We start from the raw sequence: 13,437 nt of genomic DNA on the forward strand, positions 1-13,437 counted from the left end.
GATAATGCAAAAAGTCAGATCCAGAGATTGTCCCAGCAGAATCTAATCTCTGCTTCCAGAGCTGGGCAACAAGCTGTTACCTTTAACATTGTAGAAAAGGAAAGGGAAAGCAAAAATGGGGTGAAAAAGCACCTGTTTTCAATACCATCCATGGTAACAAAGAGTTCATATCATTACATCTTCAGGCACATCTGATCAAGGCACTATAATGATATCCCCTACTGTCACTCCCATCCTTCACTCATCATTTTTACAACTGTGGTAGTTATGCTACCTCCAGTGTTGTTTGCCATCTAGAATTACTGTTGGGGTTGCTTCAATCTCTGTTGTGCTGTTAATAGTAAATTTAGCCATCTGAGTAGATCCTCATATTGGTACTTAATGGCTTCTGAACTAGTTCCCACTGCAATAGAATTGCTTTGTTGCTGTCTAAGGACATGGAGAACAAACACACATGAACACAACTTCCAGGGAGAGCAGCCAGGGACCATTTGTAAGATCACCCTTTGTTAACTAGCCAAGAAACAATAACTCTGTAATCACATGAATGTGGAAAATAGCTGATATTTAGATGCTTAAATTGTTAGAACACTTAGTAGGCAAGGATAAGCCTTAACTTTTGGTCTTTCACTGGAAGTCCACAGCATCTTTCATAAAATCATAGAACCATAGAATGGTTCAGGTTGGAAGGGACTTTTAAAGGCCATCTAGTCCCAAACCCTTGCAGTGAGCAGGGATATTTTCAACTACATCAGGTTGCTCAGAGCCCTGTCTAACCTGACATTGAATGTTTCCAGGGATGGGGCATCGACCACCTCTCGGGGCAACCTGGGACAGGGTTTCACCACCATCACAGTAAAAAATTTTTTCCTTATATCCAGTCTAAATCTACCCTCCTTTAGTTTAAAACCATTACCCCTTGCCCTGTCACATCAGGCCTTGATAAAGAGGTTGCTCCCATCCTTCCTATAGTCCCCTTTTAAGTCCTGAAAGGCGCAATAAGGTCTCCCCACAGTGTTCTCTTCTCCGGGCTGAACAACCCCAACTCTCTCAGCCTGTCCTTGTAGGAGAGGTGCTCCAGACCTCGGATCATTTTTGTGGCCCTCCTCTGAACTTAGTCTAAGAGTTCCATGTCATCCTTGTGCTGAGGGCCCCAGAGCTGGATGCAGCACTGCAGGTGGGGCCTCACCAGAGCAGAGCTGAGGGGCAGAATCACCTCCCTCAACCTGCTAGACACACTGCTTTTGATGCAGCCCAGGATACAGTTGGTCTTCTGGGCTACAAGCACACACTGTTGGCTCATGTCCAGTACCTCCATGTCCTTCTCTGCAGGGATGCTCTCAATCCCTTCATCTCCCAGCCTGTATTGGTACTGGAGGTTGCCCTGACCCAGGTGCAGGACCTTGCACTTGGCCTTGTTGAACATCATGAGGTTCTTACAGGCCATCTGTCCAGCTTGTCCAGGTCTTTTTGGATGACATCCCATCCTTCTGGTGTGTCAGCCGCACCACTCAGCTTGGTGTCATCTGCAGACTTGCTGAGAGTGCACTCAATCTCACTGTCTGTGTCATTGATGAAGATATTAAACAGCACCAGACCCAGTGTGGGCCCCTGAGGGACCCCACTTGTGACCGGTCTCCATCTGGACATGGAGCCATTGACCACTACCCTCTGGATGTGACCATCCAGCCAGTTCCTCATCCATGGAACAGTCCACCCAACAAATCCATATCTACCAAATTTAGAGAGAAGGATGCTGTGGCGGACTGTGTCAAAAGCCTTACAGAAGTCCAGATAGATGACATCCATAGCTCTTCCCTTGTCCACTGATGTAGTGACTCCATCATAGAAGGCCACTAGGTTGGTCAGGCAGGAGTTGCTCTTGGTGAAGCCATGCTGGCTGCCTCGAATCACCTCCCTGTCCTCCATGTGCTTTAGCATAGATAAAGCATTCATTCATGGCAATTTGTAAATTTGAAGTCTGTTCTTTCAGGTAAGACACCAGGTGATAGCCATTCAGAAAGTCTGGGTTCAATACAGAGCTGCAGCTGCAATATGGCTGCTCCCTAAGCTATGCCCATCAATAAAAAGAGAATAATCAAGCCTCCTCTACCTTCATTGTCTATTTAGATTATAAACTTCATTATAGAAGGTTGTGTGTGGGGTTTTGTCTCTTTGTTGTTTTTTTGCTTTGTTTTGTTTTGGTTCTCTGAGCATATACAGCTCTGATGAGTTGAATAGGTAACCATACTCTGCTAAGAATGTTATTACATGGCCTCATCATTTCTTTGTCTTTCTCTGGAATCTGCAGTACTGCATACATGTGGAATATCTTATATATCCCTCTCTTCTTACCTTCCCTAGGAAAGAAAACTTTAAAAGTGTTTTCATTTCATTGATTTTATCTGAACAATTCTATTGGGCAATATATGAAATCATAAATCCCAAGCTGGCTGAGGAGATGGCAGTTAATATGTATAGCCATGTATTCATTATGTTCTTCCCAGTGACTGCACATGTGTTGAATACCAGAAACATACCTCAATTTTAGACAGTAAATACTACTTAAAATGGCATATAAGTTTAATCAGCGATTAGTCATTAATCAAATCAAGCCAGTCATTCCAGATTCTCATTTGTGTACTATATATTTGGTCCTGTGCTTTTTGACTGACATTATCTGAAAATATGCAGATGAAAACAGTCAAGTCAGTTGGATATGAAGTACAGGAGGAAGAAGGGAACTCTCATTTTATACTGCATTTACCTATCATTTTAAAAGATTGCTTAAGTTGGGGAAATACCTTTTATTTTTTTCTTTCAATTAATACAGAGGACTTTGTCTTAATGGTAAGCAGAGAAAAAGATTTCAGCTTTTTCAGCATTTGCTGCTATGTATTTTATTCTTACTGTTTTCTTCTGGTCCACCTCCGCAACAACTCCATTTACGTTGAATGGCATCACATAAAACATATCATATTACATGAACTGTGCTTTTCCTATATGAAAGAAACAAGTATAAATCTTGTCCTCTACCTAAACATAATATAATGAATATAGCTGTCTAATGGGTGCATCTCTGCCTGATTTTCTGTTGAGGAACAAATTAATTTACTAGAAAGAAAAAAAAAGAATAAAAAGTAACACGATGTCACTGAAGAAACATCTTGACTATTACTGTACTCTGTAACATTGTTCTGTCTTTTTTTTTTTTTGTTATTAGTTTATTTTCCTATAATGGTCTGTCTTTAGTCCTCCTAAGAACACATGAACTAATTGACCAAGTTTAATTTAAGCTGATAAGGAGGTAGCCAGCTCAAATAGTCTTATTACTTATCAGTCTCATGAGAAAAAATAAGTACTGGTTGAAAAAATGAAGTTTAATCGTACACTTCTTGTTGGCTATTAGGGAAATAGTAGTTGGTATTTGATTCTTACTTATACATTAATAAATCCATGTGGGAATGTGTTAATAGCAAGAAAGAAAATAAATTTAATCATGCTTTCTTGGATTATATGGGTTTTGTTGTTCCTGTCTTTGGAAAAGGTTTTTTCTACATGTTCTCTTTTGGTCCCTTCATTCAGATGTTTCTGTGATGTCTAAGTTACAGGCAAGTGATTACCAGGATTGTTCTCTTGCCCATAATGGTTGAGAAAGGAGGATTTGGGGATAAAATATTTTGACCAAGACTAGTTGAGCATGAAACAATAAGGGAAATAAACTGCTTATCAAGAACATAAAGAAATTAAATTTTTGAGTGGTTTGTGTATATGTATAATCATCACTGTTAATGAAATAGAACTTTGTGCTTATGAATGTGTGTTTATACAAAAATAGAAAATGTGAAGGGAAAAAAACCTGGATCCTCAGAAAGGATATAGAAAGTTAGGTACAGAGAAGAGCAAACACGTTTAGGTACACACAAAAAAACAAAATAAAACAAAAAAAAAAAGAGGTGAATGTCAGCTCTTTCTTAAAACAGAATCATACCAGTTCTTTGGTGTATATAAAATATATTTAAACAAAACCTTATAAACTGCTAAATAAATAATTTCTGTACAAGAAATAGAATTATTCTGCAGTTTATTGAGATGCCCAAATTGGGTTACATCTGTACATCTACTAAAGAGAAGTTAAAAAAAAAAATAACAATTACTTCTCAAAGTTGGATGAGTAGCCCAGATAAAAATTGAATTGCTCTCCGGATATACCAGTCCTACTCCACTAACTACACTCTAGGACAAGACACCTTTTAACTTCACCTTGTTACTGGCCTAATACCAAGATGAGATGAATAAAAGGAAAACTACAAAATTGGGTTTGATTCCTTCATTAAATCCAGTAGAAAGTAAAGGAATAATAATGTTATAAAAGTACATTCTTTTGGGTAAATTTGTGCTCTTTCAAGTCTCCAGAGAAATAGATTTTTGTTTCAAAAAGGTCTCTGAATTTTGGTTTTGTCATGGTCTCAAAACATTGACTTCAAAACAGGACCCATTTTCAGGCACCCAACCTAGAAATAGAGTTTGATTTTTCTCAAAAAAATAGCTCATACTAGCTCAAAAATACAATTTACATTTTTTCATTAATTGATCACATCAACAACCTTTTATTTTCTAATGGGTTAAATTTAAAGTTTGAAACAACATAAAATTCCAGTTTTTCCCTTCTTTTTTCATGTAGTTTGGTACTAAATTCATCATCCTTCAAAGAATAACTCTGAATTCTAACACCTCTTATTTATGAGGTTAAAAATAGATCAATATGGTGTTTAACTGGAGTATAAGCCATGTGGTAACCTGATGCCAAGTTCAGGGGTGGTCTTGTTTTATCATCAAGCTCTCCAAAGATAAGAGCTAGTTGGATTCTGGTTTGGACCCAGGCAAATCCATCATTTCATTATGAACATGTCGTACGTCTTTGAGTAACCTTGACTAAGGGTATGGATTCCTGAAGAATTTACCAATAGCTAAGTTTGGGTACTGCGTTTCTACATTGTATGTTGCTGCAAAGTTGCTGTCTGTTGGTGCTCTTTTTTTCCAGGTGGTATGCGCACAAGGGGGCACCTGTAGAGCAGTCATAGAGCTTTGTTGACCCAGATCATGTTTTTTTCACATGTAAAATAGCAATAAACATGATTTTCTATGAGGTGTTTTGAATGTACACTTACAGAGTATAAGTAGCTGTTACCATTATTGCTATTAATATCTTTGTTAATGCATTGAGTAAAATCTTTGCAGATGTGTGAAGTTCCAAGAAAAATAAATCTCTCACTCCCTCTATTACCTGATCCTTTTCTTCACTTTCCTTCATTAAAATGAAAACAGTATTAAAAGGTCTGATCAGGATTGTAGCTGCAAAGAAAGTCAATAGGAGCCAGTCATTTAACTTCTTTAGGCACCTTTGAAAATCCCAGCCTGACATCACTACAAATTAGCTGAACCAGAGCAGGGTTTTTCTCAGTAAGTAATACGGAAGCCACAAAGCACTTCTGCTTAACAAATGTCTCCTTTTTGTTGGAGAACTCTGAGACTTTTCTGAGCTTGATTCTCAACATGGATTTTTCATATGGAACAATAGTTAGCACTCTGACAGTTAACGCAGTAATGAACGATTGGGCAGTAATTTATCTGCTAGAGTGTATAGCTCCAATGAGATCAGACAAGTTTTCTTAAGATTTCTGGCAGGGTTTTTTGGGTCTTTGTCAGTTAATTTTTATTCACACCTGGCTGTAGTTGTACTGGACTACTGTGTTATGCAGAATGAACAAAATTTCACCGACTTGTCTTGTTTTGAAGGAATGCATCCATTCTGAGATTTTTCTCTCCAGATCCTATTTATCTGAATCCCACTACCAGAGTATCCACTGTGGATTAGCTCCATAAAAGTCTGAGATGTCTTCACTTAATAATATGCAGATTTAGGCATTTAGGTAATGTATCTAATGCATAGGAAAAATCAGCCACCAAGAAAGCATTGCATAAAGCTGAGAAGCTACAGTAGGAAAGATACAGAGTGAAATGATACACAGATTTCAAAGCTGTGGTGAAGACATTTTTGATCTGGTTTGATAGAAATGTCTGCTAGAACTGCAGCTCATTCCTAACCTTGCTGTTAAAAAAAATAAAACCTAATGGTAGACATTAGAGGTTGACAAAATCTGAAGAGGATACCCACCCTTTTATACTCAAAAGCAAATCAAGGGTACATTTCATCTGACCTATCTTGTTTCCCCATCTTAGGATGAGAAGAATAAGACTCTTGAGCCTCTTTGTGTTGACTTTACAGGATGACTAAGCTGTTTTAAAATTAATAAATCTGGACATAAGGATGTCCCCTTAGCTGACCAAGTCTATGCTAGTTTCCTAAATCTGTCTTTGTTATTTCCTCAAGGTCACCTAAAGAACCTTAAGAAAGCTTCCAAAGGTAGATGCAATCAGTTTCCCTCCAGCAGTATCTGTCATAGGCTGTGGAGAGAGCTTACATGACTCCTCAGTTGAAGAATTATGGAGGAAAATTGTATTAATCTTTCCCCATTTTAGGAATGCCACTGGAGCTTAATGGAACTCACTAACCGTGCCAGTAAAAGGTTGGTTGGTTATGTGCATATACCACAGAAGAAATGCAGATATTCACAGCAGAAATTTAGAAGTCTAACAAATTTTGGTACCATAGTTTGAATGTCTAATAACAATGTTCTGAAGAATTAAACTTAGGGCTTGGGTTTCTAAAACATAAATTCTATTGCTCAGCAGTACTTATCAGAAGGATCAAACAACTCTGCAGACTTATACATTACTGGTATCAACAACTCTTTTGCACTTACATGCTATTACAAATCTAATCCTCCCTGATTTGCCTCAAGGTCTGGTTTATAGCAATTAACACTGGTAATAAGATAAAAAATAAAAATTTAGGTTATTATTAGTGATTCAATACATTAACATTATTTAAAGACCTACTTCTATTAAGGAATCATTTAACCCTTCTATGATCATGGTCCCAAAAGTCATCTTTTTAAAGCAAAAAAAAAAAATCTTCAGCAAGCACCCTTTAATGATGGCTATGGCCCTAAGTCATTCACTCAGCTGTTTTATTACTTGCCTTTAAGTCTGATGAGTTCAAAGCAGATGTGCATCACTGAATTCTCAATAAAAGGCCACTGCTTGTCCTGCTGAATAATAAGAACTGCTAATGACACCAATTAAGAGCTGTAAATGTCATTTACACTTGTTTGTTATTTTTCAAGTCAATAAGGGTATGGAAGGCAGAGGAGCCTGAGATCACTTAGATTGGAGCAGTCTGAGGGGACATTTTAATTGAAATATTACATACAGTAATAATAAAAAAAATATAATGGAGCAATTACATTTGTGATTGGGTCAGTTGCAGAAGATACTTCAGTCATGGCGGTTTTTTTTTTTTTTTAAATTATGATCTATAAAGATATAAAAGTCCAAAACCGGGGTAAAAAAAACCAAACCCAACCCAAAACAAAACAAACAAAAAACCCCAAACTAAACTCCAAATCCATGTAAAAAAACAAAACACACACACACATGCACACACTAATTGCAGAGGATTAAAAGTAAATCTGTTCCAACACTGAATTCCTGCTCTACGCTGCATTAGCTCATGGATATCATGTGTGATAGACATGTTCCAACAAACAGCTGCAATCTAGACTGAGAAAGAATATTAGCACACCATCAGAGCAACTAGGACTGATGACTGCACTAAAGCCAGATCTATTTAATATTGTATTGTGGAGGATTGATAACAGGTGTTCTGAATGGGAATCAGTCATATGGAATCTGATGTGTTCAGTCACAGATCCAGTTCCAGACCTCAGGCTTGGAAAACCTTATAGGTACAGGGACTCCATATCTGTTTTGCCATCAGAACTGTCATTGCAATATGCCTAGGAACACTCCTTTGAAGTTGTTTTGCAAGGCACAGAAAACAAATGAGTAAAAATGGAGAGTCTGAAGCTTCATGGCCCAAATATGTAGGGCTAGAATAACAAGATAATCCACCACTTGACAGCTTGTGTAAGTGTCTAACTTCATCAATTATATGTCACCGATTTACTCAGAACTATTGCTCAAGTGGCTCAATGGCTACCTGTATTCCCTTGGTACTTTAATTTCTCCTGTTGGCCCTGTGCAAGGTCTCCACACCATATCTCTCTCTTCAAAGTGCAACCAGCTGCAAAGCGCTGCCTTCGTAGTCACGACCCTCAAACAATTAGCTTCTTCATCTGTCTTGCGTCTGTCTTGCTGTGTTGTGGGTGTTGTTCACAGAAAAAGTGTAGGACAAGAACTGCATCTGTGTCCCCACATTAGAGTAGGTCAGTGGAGGATTTCAACCTGCTGTATAAGAAACATTAACTAAAATAATTTTCTAGAAACAGAAAAACAGACTGTAATCTCTTAGCACCCAATTGACTGCCCTTTCTACTGACTCATACAATTAATCTATCTTTCTCTTTTTCTCCTTGTCTCTTTATTGTGGGGATTAAGACATGAATATGAATCTGATTTGAGAAACACAAAATGAAGGAAAAGCAGAGTGATGAATCAGACCTTTACCAAAGAAATCTAAGGACAAGTTGTCTAGCCAATGGGTCATTAATTAATTTGGGATGGAATTTATCTTTCTTTTCTCTGTTTTCAGGACAATACAGTGCTTCACTCTGGCCAGTAAGTAACATGTGCTTTCCAGTCTTTCCTCCCATCCCACTCTAGCAAATCTGTCTGCATACCTAGATGAACTAAACCTTTACTTTTTAAGGTCTCCATTGCTTCCAAGTGTGGGGCTTTTGTTGCTGAATTTGTTTTGAAGTTGCTTATAAGTATCTAGGAAACTTGGAAGAATCTAAGTCTTCTTTGTTTCTTTAAGAGCACCTTTTATACTTTTAATATCTTTCAAAAATCTCTAAAGGTTTTGTTCTAATTAAAGCAGAAGGCCATACGTACAAAATAATAAATTACATGGGAAAGGTTAAATAGGAAAATATTGTTCCCTGTGAGTAATAAAAGAAGAATCAGAGGCATCAGTTCAAATAGTCATATCAGTTCATAAATATATTTTTTTTAAAAAAAGGAAAAGCAAAACAGAAAGAGAAAAAGAAAAAGATAAAGAAAAAAGATGAGAGAAACATGGTTACATGATTCCTAGCTGAAGTTGGCTCTTTAAACTGTGGCCCTCACTGCATCAGGATACTGTGGATGACAAATGTTTCATGAGTTCACAAACTCCCTAAATCAGAGACTGCTGGGCTAGAAATTCATAACCACAAGCTTGCCTATGTTTGTACTCTTCCCTAGGCACTGCTACTGGCGATTTTCAGGGGCAGGGTACTGGTCTAGGTTAAACTGTCGTCCCATTTGGTATAGCACCTAAAAACGGATTATACTCCTAAGCATCTGTGAGTCCAAACAATGAACAGCATCCCAGTAAAATTCTGTGATGGTCATTTTTCCTTTTTTTAATTTCCCAGGTTTTTCCTTCTGGGGTGGATGGGGGGTGGGTGGAGGGTGGGGCAACCAGACTAACAATCAGATAAACAAAACACTTTTACCTTTGCAGAATACCATTCCATCTCATCTGTCTTGTTGTACTCCTACCAACTAGTAGTTATTGAGTGTTTTTCAATTGGCATTTATGACTGCCTCTAATGGCTTGCTTGTACATGAGGCTTGCATATCCTAACTAAATATTCAGTGATTTTTCCTTATTCTAATGTTCTTAATTAGATTTATGAACTCTTTACTATGTTTTATGTTGATGAGGGACTGAGAATAAAATCCCGAAATGCTCACTCTAATAAAATATCACAGCTAACCAACTTGTGCTTTTGCATGTGTTATTTCAGTGAATAATGAGCTTTAAATAATATTCTGAATATGTTACCAAGGATGGGCAAAAGAAATATAGACTGGTGATCTATTACAATACATTAATAAATACACTGGTACATATACTTCACTGTCCATAAGGAGTAATGGATCAAGCTGTAAGAACAAGTTAAGGGATAAGGGGCTTGAGGGTTTTTTGGAAAATCTTGTATATAACCACCAATTTTATATAGAGGAAATTAATATCTTGCAATTTCTATTCTACCTTGACTTTTTTTTCTTAGTTCTTTGAATCTAAAGTAAATTATTGAGTGAGGTATAAAAACCGGTTGCAGTATAAGATAGCTTTGCCTTACATTTTCATACTTAGAACTAATTAGCTTCTTTTCCTAGATTAGATAGTGAAAATGTTTAAGCAATATGAACCACGGTAGCTGTCAGGAAGTAGTACTCTAATCAAATTGACATAAAACTTGCCGGAATGCTGGCACCTTGTAATAACTACAAGAAAACTTACTACACCTATACACCTGTCCAGGACATGAAGATTAAGACGAATTTTTCTTACTGCTATCATATGACTTCAGTGTGAATTCTCTGGGTACTGAGCCTGCTAATGCACTATGAATGTAATCGTGCTTTCTATTCAGGGGAAAGTGTACATTTTTCAGAATTATCTCCACAGGTAATATATATTAACACAGTCCTATTGACTTCAGTAGATCTGCTGTGACTGTCATTAGCCCAGTTAAATAAGCAAAAGCATATTCTGTTGGCTTTTACCCTTCTATGAGTCCTTGGTACTGTAGGAGACACCAGGAGAGTTGCTCTGTTTTGTGATGTCTTTGTGTCACTGGGTAGTCATATCATTCCTTATTCTACCAAATAGAATAATTTGGTGAATGTGTTCCATCATTATCCCTCCTTCCCTCTTTTAAATGACTCTTGCTGGCTTTGCCAACAGACTTGAAACACTTAAGTCTTTCCACTGACTCCATCGTGCTTTGTATAACAGCCTATAATGATATGCGCTTTCTGCTAGAGACCATTTTTCACTTTTTTCTGAATAGAGGAGTGGATTCTGAATGTTGATTAAGGCCTGTTGATGTTTCTGAACCTGCTACTGCAACTAAAATGATCTTGTGAAATGAAAGTGATATACCAAGGGCAGCTGGTAAAAAAAACCTCTAAGAAATTCCCTCAGGAATGCCAGAAGAGAACTTACATACTTTTCGACTCACACTGAGTCATATACATATACAGAGCAAAATGTTTCTTTCCAGTGTTGTTACTAACTTACAGAAACATAGTTTTCCATTAACATATGTCTTAAAAATTAGACATTTAAAGCTTGAAAACTTTCATTTACATGTATGTAAACACGTGTGCATCTAAACTCCAAAGCAAGAACTGTATAAATCCGGTAGGTAAACCTCAGTCTAAGGTTTCAGGTGTCTGATACCCAAGTCCTAACCTGATGTGCACTTTTACACAGAAATTTTGTGTAAAAGGGTGAGAAAGTATGTGAACAAAAGCCACAAAAAATAAGAAATATTAAAGCAGAGTCAGAGTGCAATTGTTAAGACAGAAGAAGTTATGTAAAGGATGAAGGGGAAATATGTTAACAAAGAAAGCTAAAAAACTTTAAGTAAAACTTCAGAAAATCAAGAGGTGTCAACAGCACTGTTGAGGTACTCAGAAAAGCAATGGAAGCTGATCTTTCCCCAACTGACTGAGCAAAGACCCACCAAATTTTTTTTCTTAGCTATTAATGCTTTGTTCATTCAACTGTTGTATCTGTTGCACCTATTAACCAATAAATAATTACATTTAGAATTATAGAATAGAACCATTGAAAAATTCAGGCTGGATCTCTGGACAACTGGTCCAATGTTCTCTTAAAGGAAGGGCCTTTGAACACAGGTCCTGTCAAATTGAATTTCCAGAGGGGCAGATTCCACCACTTCTCTGTGAAGCCTATTCCAGCATTTAATTGTTCTCACTGCAAAAATGTTTTCCACCTCCCTTCATAAGTCAGCTTCTGCAATCCTTTAACCATTTTGGTTTTCAGAACAAAAGTTAGGGTGGGGAGCAAACTAAAACTGAACACAGTGTTCCAGGTGTATCCAAATAAGTGCTGACTAGAGAGGAATAATCACATTTGCTGGCTATGTTCTTGCACATGGAGCTCAGGAAAGAGATTGACTTAATAGCCACAAGAGCACTGTGCTGACTTATATTAAGTTTGGTGTCCCTCAGGACCCTAAGGTCCTTCCAGCAGAGATACGCCTAGTCAAGACAGACCCCAGCCTGTACTGCAGCTGCTTCTGTCCCAGCAGCAGGATTTTACATTTGTCTCATGCCAAACCTTATGCACCTCCTGTTTCAGACTTGATTGTATCCTTATTTACAAAGTTTCTTTGATCAAAGTAGTAGCTCTCCAAATCCGTGTGACCTGTGGGGGTGAAGGTGTTTACAAATGAGAAAGGTCACAGTTAAAATTGACATTTAGTACAGTCTATTTGTCACATATCCAATCTGAGACACTTTTAAAGGATTCTCAGCAAGTTCTGAAGTTAGCCAAAGAGGTAGGGAATAAGATATATCCTGTGCTCTGTGAAGACCGCCTATGTGAAATGGGTTAAAGATTTTACTGTATCCACTTTCCATTCAGAACCACAACCTGAGAGCTCCTGAGCCAGTCACTTCCTCTCTCCCTCTTTGCTACACACAGCTGTCTTTAAGTTAAACCAATTACATCATTCTTTGATAGTTTCTCCTGCGTCAGTCTCAACTAGTGTCCCCCAGTTCAAACCAATCACTGCTTCCAATTTGTATTCTATAGTTTTGAGGTGGGAGGATGATGAGGATGACTGATCTGTCAGCTCTGTAAGGTGATCTGTCAGCTCAAAGAGGACTTTCTCTACCATTCCAAAACCCCAGGTAAAAGCTGTGAGAAGTGCAGGGAGTGTTCCTTTTCTTCCTGAAGTTCATCCTGGATTACATAGAAAACCACATCTCCCCTTCATAGATGTGTTGGCATGAAAAAACAACCAAAAAATGGGCCCCAGAAACATACAAATGGTCAACCAGAACACTCTCTTTTAGAAAAAATAATTTCCAAGTAGAAATCTATTTTAGTCAACTCTGCCTTGATTTTGACAATTTTTCTTTGGCTTTTCCCAAATGACATTTCAAACCAAACAAGCACTACATGTGAGAGCCACATTAAAATATTGCATTTCAAAGTGTTAATTTGACTTCAAATGGCATGTAAAATGGACAGTTATTTCACAATAAATTGCAATTTGGCACATCAGGGTTGGACAGGCTGAAATATCAAAACTGGTTTAGTTGCTGGATTTGCTTCTCACGTAAATGTAGAAAGTCATCTCTTTTTTTGCTGGTGCCCCTCTGAATTGATTTATTTAAAAAGACAAAACAATCCAAACCACTTTCTTCTCTGTGTAAATTTTCAGTAATTTCAACTCTGTCCCGATTTGGAGTGAAAGTAAATGTCAAAGTACTGGACCATCAAAACGTTGTGACAGAGATTTTATTTTCTGATCAGTTCTA

This window comes from Phalacrocorax aristotelis, chromosome Z, assembly GCF_949628215.1.
Source record: "Phalacrocorax aristotelis chromosome Z, bGulAri2.1, whole genome shotgun sequence".
Classification (NCBI taxonomy): Eukaryota; Metazoa; Chordata; class Aves; order Suliformes; family Phalacrocoracidae; genus Phalacrocorax; species Phalacrocorax aristotelis.